Source organism: Corythoichthys intestinalis, chromosome 12 (genome assembly GCF_030265065.1).
Source record: "Corythoichthys intestinalis isolate RoL2023-P3 chromosome 12, ASM3026506v1, whole genome shotgun sequence".
Taxonomy (NCBI): domain Eukaryota; kingdom Metazoa; phylum Chordata; class Actinopteri; order Syngnathiformes; family Syngnathidae; genus Corythoichthys; species Corythoichthys intestinalis.
This window is the reverse complement of record NC_080406.1, coordinates 12,959,889-12,975,147: the sequence shown is the minus strand read 5'-3', so window position 1 is coordinate 12,975,147 and position 15,259 is coordinate 12,959,889. Positions and strand designations below refer to the sequence as shown.

At 37.5% G+C, this 15,259-nt stretch overlaps 1 protein-coding gene across 1 annotated transcript in view; it reads right to left on the bottom strand.

Annotated features, from left to right (window-relative positions):
- calcrla (calcitonin receptor-like a) overlaps window positions 1-15,259 on the bottom strand; it is an 84,750-nt gene that overhangs the window by 58,770 nt on the left and 10,721 nt on the right. The window lies entirely within an intron of this gene.

Genomic DNA, 15,259 nt, shown 5'->3' with positions numbered 1-15,259 from the left:
GTCTGGGCTGCACAATTTGTAAGGCGGTGGGAACTTTGGGGCCAGAAAAGACTGGGCGGATGAAACTCGCAAAAGAATGGGTTTGTGGTATTTATTGTAATCTCTGAATTTTTTTTTAATGTTTTACAAGTTAGACCTGTTGATAAACTAATTGCTGACTGTGTACTGTAAGTCCCACCTGTGGTTATGTGGGCAATTGCCAGTGCTGTGCAGAGTATAGCATAAATAATTGTAAATTGTTGTCATTTACCATAACATTCATACCATGGATATTATCTAAAATTGAGGCTTGTAAGTCCCACAGAATGGCAAGTGGGCATTTGAGTGTTGTTTTCAGCACCATTTTCTGCGTATGTTCCTGACCTGTGCCCGTGTCGTCATCCCTGCACTGTCATATGTACTTTGCGTCCCGGCACCTTATGATTAACAAATTATGCACTGCTCACAAGTGATTTAGAGCAAAACAACTAGAGCTGCCGCTATCGATTATTTAGATCATCGATTTATATATCGATTAGTTAGTTCAAGAAATCGAGGAATCGGATTACGAACATTTAATGTGTTGCAGAATAAATTTTAGGAGATGTAAAACAAAGAAACAAGCATTTAAGCATCAAATGCGAATAGAAAAATGAAATTATTGAGTGTTTCTTTCTTTCATATCATAAGAGCAACAAATTCCATTTCAAATTAAATTAAACTACCTGAGTTTAGTCTAAGCACAACAAAAGAACAATTGGCTAACTTGCATGATGCAAAGGTCTACAAGCTTAAATGCTATAAAACAGGGGTCCCCAAACTTTTTCCTGTGAGGGCCACATAACTTTTCCCTTCTCTGATGAGGGGCCAGGGTCAGTTTGTAACAGAAAAGGTGTGACGATTGCAGGAGTGCCAAAATGTAAAGATTTATTGTTTTTCAGAAAGCCACAATCAAATAACCCTTTCTGGATTCTTCACGGAACAAAAGTAAATAAAATAATAATATAATATAATAATAAATAATAATAACACAATTAATTAAATAGATAATAACCAAATAACCCTCTCTGGGTTCTTCACAGAAAAAAGCCAGGAAATAAATAACACTATTGAAAAAAAAAAACCTATATAGGTTTTTTTTTTTTCAATTTTTTTTTTTTTTTGTTCAGGGGGCCGGACCAAATGTGGAGGCAGGCCGTATCCGGCCCGCGGGCCGTAGTTTGGGGACCCCTGCTATAAAAGGTTAACGTTTTTTTTTTTTTTCACAAAGCTCTTAATGAATGGTCCAAAGATTCAAGCATATTAGCTCAAACAAAAACAGAGCTAATTTTGGTCCTAACAGGGAGCAGTTGGATTCATCCATGTTAGACAAGTTATTCACTCACACAATGGCAGTGTATCCACTCATATCAATAAAACTAAATGCAACACTTAAGAAAAAAAAAAAAAAAATTACAACGTCACTCTAACTAAACAAATCCTTGCAGAAGCTAAATTTGACTTGAAGCTTAATCAAATTACTTGGGTAAATCGATTAATCGTTATAGCACTAAAACCAACAACAACAAACCTGGCATAAAACTGACTGCTCATATGACAAATTTTAATGTTAAGTATATGGCTTCAAAATATTGTCCGAGGGGCCTCTATTGGCCTCATGCCACAGGTTTGAGACTACTGATGGAAATGAAGCAGACACTACACTTGACCTCCAACTGAGCTTTCACACAGTTACTAAAAGTAATGTTTCTCAGGAAGAAAGCTGTTCCTCTCTATCATGTCTTGCAATGAGGAATAGAATCCATGCCAATATAGCTGGGGAACACATTTTTCAAGACAATGCTGTTTATTCAGCTTCAAAACAATTAATAGCTGTAATTATAGTGAGGCATTTCTTTGGCACGGCTTCTGGCAGTCCGGGCATGAATATGATGTTTTTACACTGGACTAAGTTAGATAATTGGAAACCCAACTGAGACGTCTGCTGCAGACACTATGGGGGAAAGCTGAACCAAAGAATGTATCAAAGCACAATCGTTTGCTTGAAGCACTGGTTGGTGATTTTAATATTCCATCACATGACACAAAAGTTGTTTCGTCCCACTTACTCACAAAAGATTGTGGTGTTTGTATCACAAAAGGTCAGGGGTGAAAGTGGGCCAGAACGGTCAGGAACGCTGTTCCGGTATAAGATTCAGGGCCAGAACTAGGGATGTCCCAATCCAGGTTTTTGCACTTCCGATCCGATACCGATACTGTTTTGCACTTCTGATCCGACACTGATACCGGCCTAACTGAGCATGTGTTAAAGTTTAAAGTTATTTAGCCTCCTTACTTAGTTGTCAGACTCATGTTGAAAAAGTATTAGTACTCTTGATAACAACTAGCCAGCTGAATTAGGTGAGTTTGAATAACACACAACGGTTGGTAACAAGAAACTGACCTGTTTATTCAGTGACAAACACAAAACATTATAAATAACAAACAGAAATGGCATAGTCAGTCAGTAAAACGTGCAAATAATATGGTAAACTGTCTTAAAAAAGCAAAACACACAAAAAACCTCAGTGGAAAATCCTACAAACCCCCAAAGCTATTAGATGCTTTTAATGTTTCGTGCATTAGTTACAAAAATTGTATAAAAAGCCTCTTAGGTTTAAATAAACGACTATTTCAGTATCAAGTTAACATTTTAAAACAGTAAATAAAATACTCAAGTCCCCATTCTGTATCAGCAGCTTTAAACTACATTCAATTCATTTGCGAATCAACTGTTAAAGTTGTTAAAATTGCTCCCGTTATTCAATAATTTCCCTTTTGTCTACTTTCGACATGTGAAAGTTTTAAAACTGTTTTGAAGATAGATTCAAGTCATGATTTTGCCCATTTAGGAGTATTTTAGATAAAAAGTTAATTAGGTTCGCTTAGAAGGTTCACAACAGCCTACTAGGGAAGTCTCCTGCTTTAAGATGGCGGCTGTTTACTAATGCAACTAGTTTTCAATACTTCAATGTTGCCAACCGCCTCGAGTCTGTCATCTTGCATCTAGTTCTATATACATATGATATCTATTATCTACAGTAAAACGATGTTGACGTAGTTTGTAGCGACTGTCAGCAGCAGTCAGGTATACTTGTGTTTTTTATCCAGCGGCATGAGTTGAGCTAAAGCCGTGAGTTGAGCATTGGCATTACCCGGGTCTATGACAAGGATGATGTTTACTCTCGGGACGCAATGCGGTCTGTTTCTCATTGCGTCCCGAAGACCGCGCTGTGTATTAGTTCCGCTTTACTTGACATATTTCAATAATCGGAATTTGGATGTTTGTGAATCGTTCTCGAATCTTCCACGGCCTAATCGCTTAAGGATGTAATGACGGCTGGGCATGTTGTACCGTGGTTCTAAGTGTTGGATGGTGCGTCTTTACTCACGAGAGATAATTGCTCGTCATCCAGAACGAATTCTTCGGCAATGGCTTGTTATTCTCAGGGCTTTGGGACTGTTGAGTGTCAGTTTGTCACGCATAGCAAAAGTTTCTGCCAGTGTTAGTTGCGTAGGACCTTTCTTTTTGTCTTCGGTTTTCTTAACATACTTCTTTTATTGTTTATGTTGGTATTTTGCTAAATGCTTGATTAGGTTGGTTGTATTAAAACTTCTTACAGCTTTACCACCACGCTTGACTTTATTTTGGCATATGTTGCACTCTGTCTCTTCGTCTTTGTCGTCCTTTAAGGTGAAATGATCCCACACAGCTGACATTTTTACCGATAAAGTCTCTCGATAAATTGTGAGACGGTAATGTAAATGTAGTGTGTTGAATGTGTGCCGTAAAATGTGGACCGGATTTTAGGGAAACCGAAGCAAAAACTGGAATGGATTATGTAAATCGGTGCGCTAAATGTAAAAACAACACATTTTTACATTTAGGCACTCCTGCAATCGTCACACCTTTTCTGTTACACACTGACCCCGGCCCCTCATCAGAGAAGGGAAAAGTTATGTGGCCCTCACAGGAAAAGGTTTGGGGACCCCTGCTTTAACACATATTAATAAAGGCAGAACAACGACCTATATACCAATATAAACCAATATTTTTTTCTATTAGAAAAATGTTTCAGGAAAATATTACACAATCTTGTGTATTTGCCAATTATTGCCAGAGTTAACATTGAGGCTTTGGGCCTCTTTTGACCTCGTTTTGAGTTTGTAAGGTTGTGACTTCTGTTAAACAAACTCGATGTCAATCAAAACGTTTGTTCTTCTTTTTCCCCAAATTAGAATCGATAAGAAAATCGATAAAGAATCGAATCGTTAAGCAATATCGATGATGGAATCGGAATCGTAAAAAATCGTATCAATTCCCATCCCTAGTCAACATTACTCGAAAGCGCAATCCTTCTCCTTGTTTGGCACAAATAGACCACAGAAAACCGGAGATATGATCATTTTAATGTCAAGGTAGGAAATGTTTTCTCCATTAGAGGGCACTGATGCTGTTTGGATGAGTGAGGTTTCATTTCTGTAGAATTTTACGTTTGAAATTTTGATCATTTTTGTGCTGTTATAATAATAATAGTTCATATAAATGACATTGTGCTGTGAAAAAATATACCAGTTTCAGAAAAAATATTTGACACTGTGAGCAAGTATGCACAATGTTACTAATTGAGTATTCTTTTGAATGGATACTTTTTACTTGTACTTGAGAACATTTTATGGATGACGACTTTGACTTTTAATAAAAGTAATGCTACACTTATTTGAGTAAAAATTTCAGCTACTTTAGTAACTCTACCCACTTCTGCTTATGTTGTTATTATCAGATTATTAGCGGAAGAGAGTCTTCGCACGTGTATGTTGTCGCTCTGCTGAGAAGAGATCAAATGCTTATCTTTAAGATACTATATTTTTTGAAGGGTAATGCAAGTTTGGCTTGAAATTATATTAATTATATATTATTATATGTAAAATTGACACATACAGTGCCCTCCATAATTATTGGCACCCCTGAAAAAGATGTGTTTTTTAGCTTCACACAAAAATTCACACGGTACCAGGCTTCAATCGGGACCGTGTGCTTTGGTCAGATGAGACCAAGATTGAGCTTTTTGGCAACAAACACTCTAAGTGGGTCTGGCGTGCCACGAAAGATGCGCATGCTGAAAAGCACCTCATACCCACTGTGAAGTATGGGGGTGGGTCAGTGATGCTGTGGGGCTGTTTCGCTTCCAAAGGCCCTGGGAACCTTGTTGGGGTGCATGGCATCATGAATGCTTTGAAATACCAGGACATTTTAAATCAAAATCTGTTGCACTCTGCCCGAAAGCTGAAGTTGGGTCATCACTGGGTCTTTCAGCAAGACAATGACCCTAAACATATGGCCAATCTACACAGAAATGGTTCACCAGACACAAAATCAAGCTCCTCCCATGGCCATCTCAGCCCCCAGATCTTGTTTTGTTGGCAAAAGGGGGTTGTACAAAGTATTAACACCAGGGGTGCTAATAATTGTGACACACATTATTTGATATCAAATAATTTTTTTCTTTATGTGGGATTTTTTTCCCCACTGAATGAATGCACTTGTATTGACGGTTGGATTTTTCTCTTTTTTTCCAATTAAGGTCCCACATTATTTGAATTAAAAAATATATATATTAGAAGCTAAAAAACTAGGGTTGTTCCGATCATGTTTTTTTGCTCCCGATCCGATCCCGATCGTTTAGGTTGAGTATCTGCCGATCGCGATATTTCCCGATCCGATTCAATTCCAATCATTCCCGATAATTTTTCCCAATCATATATATTTTGGCAATGCATTAAGAAAAAAATGAATAAAACTCGGACGAATACATACATTCAACATACAGTACATAAGTACTGTATTTGTTTATTATGACAATAAATCCTCAAGATGGCATTTACATTATTAACATTCCTTCTGTGAGAGGGATCCAAGGATAGAAAGACTTGTGACTTTGTATATTGTGACTAGGCATGTGCCGGTAAGAGATTTTGACGGTACGATAACCGTGAGCAAAAATACCGCGGTTTCACGGTATTGCAATTATAGTTCCAAAATTTTGAGATGTATGGGTTTAAAAAAAAAAAAAAAAAAAAAGAAAAAAAAAAAAAAAACTTTTTTCCATTGAACAGGATTTTTTTTCAGAAAATATTTGCAAATTGGAACATGAATATAATGTGAAAATAAATAAATTAACAAAAAATAACAAATATTTGATATAAAATTAAAATAAATAGAACCAAGACTATACCCACAGCCACAGCTCAAGTTGCTCAATATTAGAGCGAGAACAAAATAATTGCTATAAAAAAGTAAAAACACTTCTAAATATAATTAAAAATATATACTGTATGACTTTTTTTGATGGAGAGAAGCTCAAGTGAAGTTTCGCCATTTTCAGCCACTGTGTCTACTCTAGTCTACATGATGTCATGCCTTTGTGTTAAGAAGAACAAAGAATTCATAAGTTAATAAAATAGCTAAAAATGTATAAGCTAGTTTTATAAGTTAGTTAAAATGTAAATATTGTTGAGGAAAGGTTTCATCTAAAAAAAAAAAAAAAAAAGTGAGGAGTGAGGCCTCTTTTCGCAATGAGCGATCTTTGACGCGATCCTTTTTTTTTTTTTTTTTTTCCCCCCTTCACTCAAGCTTGTTTCTCTCTCAGCTGCTGTGAGACATAAAACCTCGACGAATCTGCTCTCCCAGCTTAGCCTAGGCTAACATTCGTCTTTGTAAGTTTTAGTTACTTTGTATATTGAATTTGAAAGGAAAATGTGTGTTTTGTTTTTGGCGAACTTTTTCATGGTGCTACTGCTATCCTGGTGAACCTACTCACACGTGGAAAAATACAATTGTACAACGTTTTAAATGTATTCATTTGTATATTTCACCACGATTTGAGAGCTCAATAAATTGAACAAAAGTACGCCTTGTGTTTTGAGGGTTTGTTTTTGGGTTTGCTGGCTGTTTAGCAGAATAGCGTCACTGACACTCACGGCAACAAACGGGGGAAGGGTGAGCGCTGCCGCACCAAGCCACTTCGGCTGCATTTTGGCACATGAAAAATAGCGAATACCGTACTAAGGTATGACGGAAAATTTTAGTGGTTTTGAAACCGCGACGTTTTCACACCACGGTAAACCGTGAAACCGGTAACCGGCACATGTCTAATTGTGACTAAATATTGCCATCTAGTGTATTTGTTGAGCTTTCAGTAAATGATACTGAAGGCCATGCCCAATGCATGATGGGAAGTGGAACCATGACAAGTGAAACCACGACTTTGCGTAGTGCTACTAATTCATATATCTTCTCTGCGAGGGGATATAATTCAAGGTGTTAAAGAAAAGATCAATTGCTACTTTGCTTCCCCACATTGCTTCCCATGATATTTCTAATTGTAGGGAGAGGGATTGTAAGGCTTTAGCCAATTAAAATAAGGCTCCAAAGGCTGCCAAAATTCACTCTACTCATTTTACGCTGCCCTTTTTCTCTCTATATGGGTAAAACGGCGCCATTACAGATTGAGTGCGACAATGCGTGAGTGGGTCGTGCAGCGCATGCATTAATTGCGTTAAATATTTTAACATGATACATTTTTATAAAATTAATTACCGCCGTTATTGGGATAAATTTGAGAACCCTACCTTAAGCCTAAACTAAAGACTCTGGATAAGTGTAACATATATGTCTGTAACATTAAATATAATTAGAAAATGATTTAATTAAAAAATATATATATATTTAAAAAAAAAAAAAAGGCATGGCCGATATTTTTTTGCCGATTCCGATACTTTGAAAATGATGTGATCGGACCCGATCGATCGGGACATCTCTATAAAAAAACACATCTTTTTCAGGGGTGCCAATAATTATGGAGGGCACTCTATGATATTGGAAAGATAGAACTAAAATGACGCACTTACCAAACTGTAACAATTCCATATATTTTGCCTATGTGTGTATTTGTTTATGTGTGGCCAGCTAATGTCAATAATTTCACAGTATGCATGCAAACACGACGTGACAAAGCACCACTGCGAGCTCACCTTTTGGAGGACGCACACTCTCGCAACCCCCGGGGGACCATTTCCTCTACATGCACTGTATGCCAGGTGACCCTCTCCCACACTGTAAATCAGGAAGCTCGTGTCAAACCCAGTGCTTTGTTTAGCTCTCACAAACACGGAACACCCTTACAGAGTGCATGGCCTCTTTCCACTGTCCACCAGCGCGCACAGACAAAGCTCCTCTAGCCCGTGACGGCTCCCGTTAAGCAACTTGTGTGCCCAAATTAACTTGTAGAGAAAAACACAGCTTTTCATTATGGATGAGCGGAAATATTACCTCAAAAGGTTTTAGAAACCAAATCCAGAACCTAAGGATGAATTTTAATACTGCTGCGATTGTGCATTGCTCTTTTATGTAATATGATAACTTGAGCCTGAGGATATTGAATCTTTTTTCACCCGAGCTGCTGATTTAATCTGAGTTGCAACCCAATAAAGGTTGAACTCGAATGTCTCGGAAGGACGGTAAAACAAGACGTCGTTGCCAGCTTTTTCTGATGCACTGCCATGAATCTGAGAACTCTTTCAATCCAAAGAACGTTAATGTTTTTTTTGGGTTTTTTTTCTAAACAAATATTTTATCAAAGGGTCTTCTGTTGCAATAGCAGAAATATACAGAAGTGTGAATGAAAACACAAGTTTTCATAATCTGTATTGTTACAGAATACAAAATACCATAATTTTCGGACAATAAGACGTTTTTCCCTAATTTGGAATCATGCGGTTTATAGTCCAGTGTGGCTTATTTCTTGATGTATTTGGGTTAATAGGTAACACTTTATTTGATGGCGGCGTTATAAGACTGCCATAAGAACATCATAATTATGACATGACACTATAATAGGAATTAATGAATGCTTTTGACGGATGTCATCTGGCAAATTATGTCACTAACACCATTTATGTCCAGCTCGAATCTTTTACTTTCATTCAAAAGTTAGATAATTTGCCAGATGACACTTAATGACATCTGTCATAAGCATTCATTAATGCTCATGGCAGTGTCATGTCATAATAATGATAGTTTTAGGCAAGGCAAGGCAAGGCAAATTTATTTATATAGCACAATTCAACACAAGGCAATTCAAAGTGCTTTACATCACATGAAGATCATAAAAATCACATTTAAATCAATACAACGCAAAAACCAAGACAAAAGATCGCATTTAATTACAAATAGAATAAAAATAAATAAATAATAATAAAACAAAAATATAACAAAAACTACTACTAATAATAATAATTGAAATCAGCAATGGAGATTGCTGATTGATTCCTGATTTATGACAGATTTATGGCACCACTGTCAAATAAAGTGCTACCAAATACCAAAGATAGCAATTAATGAAACAACTGGAATAGTAACTGAAGAAATAATTATAATAAAATTAAAATAATAATACTGAACAATAATTAGCACAGAACATGAATTTTGATTGTTATTTACATCTGTAGCGGTGTAATGCATGCTAGGAGGCATGTTGGATGACAACAGTGTTGACAGCAGGTGGCAGCAGAGGTTGACTGTCTCCCCCAAGGGAGAAGCGATGGCCAAATGAAGATTTTTGAAGCAATGAAGCTTTGCAGCAAATTGGTTCAAACCTTCATGGTGCTTCATTTGGTCTTCAACAGTCAAATAAAGTTTTACCTGTTAATATTTTTTGGTGTAAATATCCCATAATACGTTAAGCACAACTGCGGCTTATAGTCTAATGTGGCTTATGTATGAACAAATGCCATTTTCGTATCAAATTTGGTGGGTGGCAGCTTAACAACTGGAACAGTACTGAACAATAATTAGCACAGAATATGATTTTTGATTGTTATTTAAATCTGTAGCGCTGCCATGCATGCTAGGAGGCATGTTGGATAACAACAGTGTTGACAGCAGGTGGCAGCAGAGGTTGACTGTCTCCCCCAAGGGAGAAGTGATGGCCATATCAAGATTCACGAAGCAATGAAGCTTTGCAGCCAGTTGGTTCAAAGCTTCATGGTGCTTCATTTGGTCTTAGTCAAATAAAGTTTTACCTGTTAATATCTTTTGGTATAAATATCCCATAATACAGTAAGCACAACTGTGGCTTATAGTCCAATGTGGCTTATCTATAAACAAATGCCATTTTTGTGTCAAATTTGGTGGGTGGCGGCTTGACTACTGGAACAGTACTGAACAAAAATTAGCACAGAATATGAATTTTGATTGTTATTTACATCTGTAGCGCTGCAATGCATGCTAGGAGGCATGTTGGATGACAGCAGTGTTGACAGCAGGTGGCAGCAGAGGTTGACTGTCTCCCCCAAGGGAGTAGTGATGGCCAAATGAAGATTCACGAAGCAATGAAGCTTTGCAGCCAATTGGTTCAAAGCTTCATGGTGGTTCATTTGTTCTTTGAAAGTCAAACTTTTACCTGTTAATATCTTTTGGTGTAAATATTCCATAATACAGTGAGCACAACTGTGGCTTATAGTCCAGTGTGGCTTATCTATGAACAAATGCCATTTTTGTGTAAAATTTGGTGGGTGGCAGCTTATAGTCAGGTGCGCCTTATAGTCCGAAACTTACGGTAATATTTTGCAACCTTCACAAAGTGAGTAGAGGTACAACATTCATCTCACTTATTTGCGTTAATATTATTTTGTCAGTTCTGCGATTCAAGATTTTCACACGAGGTGCATAGCTCTAATTCTGACTTGCAAACTGAGATGTGTGTCTGCTAATTTTAAACCTTGTGTGTATACAATATGTATGGTGTGAAAAGAGTATCTGCTGCGATATGTAGCGTAAAATTGGTCACAATCCTGAAAGGTTTGTAGTGCAGTTTGTCGTCTCAGAATATAACATTCTATAGGTCTTGAAAGAGCTTTAAAAATACTCTCTGTTGTATACAAAAGCTAGAAAAAGGCTTGCATTTGTGATAGAAGTGTTAACGTAAAGTTCCATGATGAATAGCTTAACGGCCATGGCATTTCGTTGAAATCAGTCAAGCATCCTTGCTTTCTTCACAGTCAATTAATGTGCTGTGAATGACATTCCACTAACAGTTTCTAAATGTCACCGTTTAGGAAAAGGTGCCATAGTGGTTGCCAGTTTCGAGAGCAATGCCGCTGCGACCATTGTCTGGACCGTACATCCTCAGTTTTTTTTTTTTTGGACTTGCACTCTAAACACCCGACATGTGGATTTGGGTTGTTATCCATGATGGATTGCTCACCATTCCCACTGCTTGGTCGGCTCGCTTATTTAGTGCAGGTCATGTGAAGATGTCAGAGCGAGACAGTCCCCCAGACCCATTTAACTGCCCTGCCAACTGGAAGCTTGGAATGGTTCAAAATCCTGTGTGACTGTTTAAATCTGATAGGCATCAATGGGGCAGAAAAAAATGTACTGTAACTGATCACTGTATTTAATCCATTTGTATCCGAATGGTTACAATTAGTACAAATATAAATATAATGGGTCGTGTCCACCTCCCGAATCTACTCGTTCGTCCATCCATCCAAAGTATGCTAATATATATACTGTACATCAATGTATTGTGGAATATATGTAGCTCACTGTGTCTGACATACATTCCATATTTCGTAGCAAACAGGTATCCCAGAATTTATGTGAATCAGATAAACTGGTAACTAGGGATGGGAATCGAGAACCGGTTAAGAGTGGTCCAATATTATGGAATCATTTGGCAATTTATCTAACGATTTTCTTATCCGTTCCAACCAGCATGATTTAAGTTTTAAAACTTACGCATGTTACACACTTTCGAGTCGCCAAACATGGCAACACAATTACCATTGGTGAGACTTCTCATCAAGTGTAACCTGGAGAGAGTCGTTGCCGAGTGAATTTGCATAGACTTTTACAGGCCATGTCATTATTCATGAGACTACTTAAAGAAATGGTGATTTTTCCAAAACAGTCTATTAATGGGTCTATCGCAGGAACCTTTTTGGCTGAGAGAGCCATGAACACCACATATTTTTAAATGTAATTCCGTGAGAGCCATACAATATGTTTAAAACTAAAAATAAAAGTAATATGTTCATTTTATGTAATTTCAACACTTTTAAAGTACAATAAGTCTCTGAATTCTTTTTAATAACTTATATAAATAATAATAATTAAATTAAATAATAATTATTAAATATTTAAATAGCTATTTTAATCCACAGATACTCTTGTACTTACGGTTTTAAACCAGCAGGGGGGAGGCGTTCGCTAAATGGCGTGAATGGGCAACAAATGTTCACATTTTAGAGCAAATAAGAAATCATGCGTCTTGGCAGTAATGTGAGACGGACGTTGTAAACTAGTATTTTTTTCTTGTTTGAGGTGAGAAAAAGTATAATTATACTGTGTATATTAGCTGATTGCTTCATTTTAGAATGATTGTGATGTGTGCTGAGTGTTAATATAGTTCAGAAATATGTTAATCGTTAAGTATTGTAATGTCAGTAACTATTTGTGGGCCCTTGAAGAGGCCATCAGACGGCAGAGTAGTGACATAGCGGGAAGCAAGGAGGAGAGAGCATACGGCGTGGGAGCGGAGTTAGCATGTTGCAGATGCTGCTGTTATTTTGTTTATTATTTCTATGGTTGCCACAATAAAGTGGGAAAGTCATCACCGACTCCTCTCTTTCCTATTTCCACATTCGGGGCTATTACAGTATGTTTATATGTGACTGCAGATGTGTTCGTAATGGCGAGCGGACGACGAGTGAATGCTAATAGTGTCTAAAATGCAGAAGTTAAATGTTTTGTCACAAAAACTTGTATTTGTTTATTCATATAATTATATAAGAATCCGCATTTTAGAGCGAATAAGAAATGAGCCGTCTGTGTGCAGCAATGCAAGACGGACGTTGTTTTTTTCCTGTTTCAGCTGTATAAGAAAAATGAAAATAAAGCAAAATTAAATGTGTAACAACAGACTGAAGCATTTAATCCCTTTATGCACCACGCTACAGATCCATCGCTACTATTTCAACTGACTGCCACATGCATCATCAGACTTCGAACGTCCTCCACAGCCACACCTAGAGTGTCTGTAGTGTCCCGACCCGAATGTCGCCTGATCACTGGCTTGCCAATAAAAAAAAAAAAAAAAAAGTGAGCGCCCCTGCTGGTTGCTCTTTTTAACGGTTCCCCTGTGGCTCCTACGCCCGCCAGGTTTCCCCCGAGGTCCTAGCGCCCTTCCAATTACACGACGAAACTTTTTTTTTTTTTTTTAATAATTGAAGATTTGTCTGCGAGCCAGATGCAGCCGTCAAAAGAGCCGTAGGTTCCCGACCCCTGGTCTATCGTATTCCTCGTCGAATACTCTATAAGAAAAATATAACATATATGCATCTAAAATAATCCTAAAATGATTTTATTAGCAATTTTAATACTCCTGTTAGAAAGATTCCATGAGTATGCGTTCATTCCCATGGCAACCAGTTAGTTCCTGTTATTGTCCCACGTCATGCACGCTGCGTATTCTGGGACCGAGAATAGGCGTAAGGTGCGCATTTCGAGCAGAGGACGGCCTCTTCATGCCATAAAGTTGTTATGATAAGTTAGAGCCGTTATCAGCTCGTTTCGGGTTACTGTTATGTCGGCTGGTTGCTTCTGCTCATCCTTGCGGAGTCGCGCATTTGTGTTAAGAGGGAATGTGTTAGTTCAGCATCTTAAAATAATGTTGTACATCCATGTGAGTGTAAAGTGCTTAGTTTTCGCCACTTTTATGGCCAAGATGACCACACCTGCACGCGGCGTGCTTCCTAGTTGTGCGCATGCGCTCGCGCCCCCCCACCTTTGTGTCATTATAATATTACGAGTCATGTATGTGTGTTATTGACTGCTTTACAGTCTATTTGCATTGTTTATTGCATCAGCACTAATATGATGTCATTTTCTTTCCTTTCAGAACCACACGTATACCCACACATTCCAGTCTTCTTCCACACATATACTAATACATCAATATCTTTCCACGCATGCTCTCATCTGCTCATTGAGTGATTGACATATCAAGTGCCAATGCCTGTATATAGTTGTGCCTGTTGACATGTTGATTAAAAGTGCCAAAGACCAACTCAACTCTCCGCTCCTTGTGTTCTAACCGACACTCCAAGGCGAATGAACCATAACCATATTGAACCCAGAACCTCATACAGTCCATTAGTCCAAATTAGAATCGATAAGGGAATCGATAAAGAACCGAATCGTTAAGCAATATCGATAATGGAATCGGAATCGTAAAACTCTTATCAATTCCCATCCCTAGTGGTAACAGAATCTAGAATGATTTCCAAACCACAATTACTGACTTCCTGTTGTATGTAGGGATTTAGGGGACCTTTTATTTGCTTAGTTTACAGCGGCAACTATTGAGAACGTTTATAAAGCACCAGGTGTTGTGCATGTTACCACATGTTAACATTACTTTTCCTAATAACGAGTAGTGTAAGACATAGAGGTGATACAATTAAACGATTAATCGGCAACTATTTTGATAACCAATTAATCGTTTAGGACCTTCACCTTAAATTTGTCTAAATTCTTGAAATTATAACATACATATAACTTCTCAGTTGTATATATTATCAAAATTTGTGAAATATGTTTTTGTTAAGTCAAAGTAGGACATGAACAAAACTTTACTTTGGAAAACAACAATTCACATTTTGCCAATTCTCGGACATCTTACCGTCTAAACTAGCTTCTTAATACAGCTGCAACCAACTAATCAATTAAAAATTGATTAATATTTTCTCACTACTTTGCGCTTCAAACTTCGCGACCTCAGTCCATCAGGGATTTAAAAAAATAAATAAAAGAAAATACAGAGGAGTTGTCCCGAACCGATCACGTAGTCTCACTCTGGCGCTCTCTCCCTGATTTTTATTTGTCAGGTTGACAGATGAATGTGTTTGATCTTGCCAGAGTCACGAACTTCAGAAGCGCCGCATGCATCAATCATCATTTAACTTGTTAAACAGTTGCTGTGGCAACTCATTCTGTGTAAGTGAGCAGATCTGAGCGGATTTGAGTAGACTCACTCAATGAAGCATTTACTAAAGGCAAGCATTTTTCTACTACTACTTTATTCTTGTTTAAAGGGTACTCAAACACTAAGGGGCTGTGAGATATCAATAGAACTGTTATTTGGCAAGATAACAAATATTAATAAAGTTAACAAAA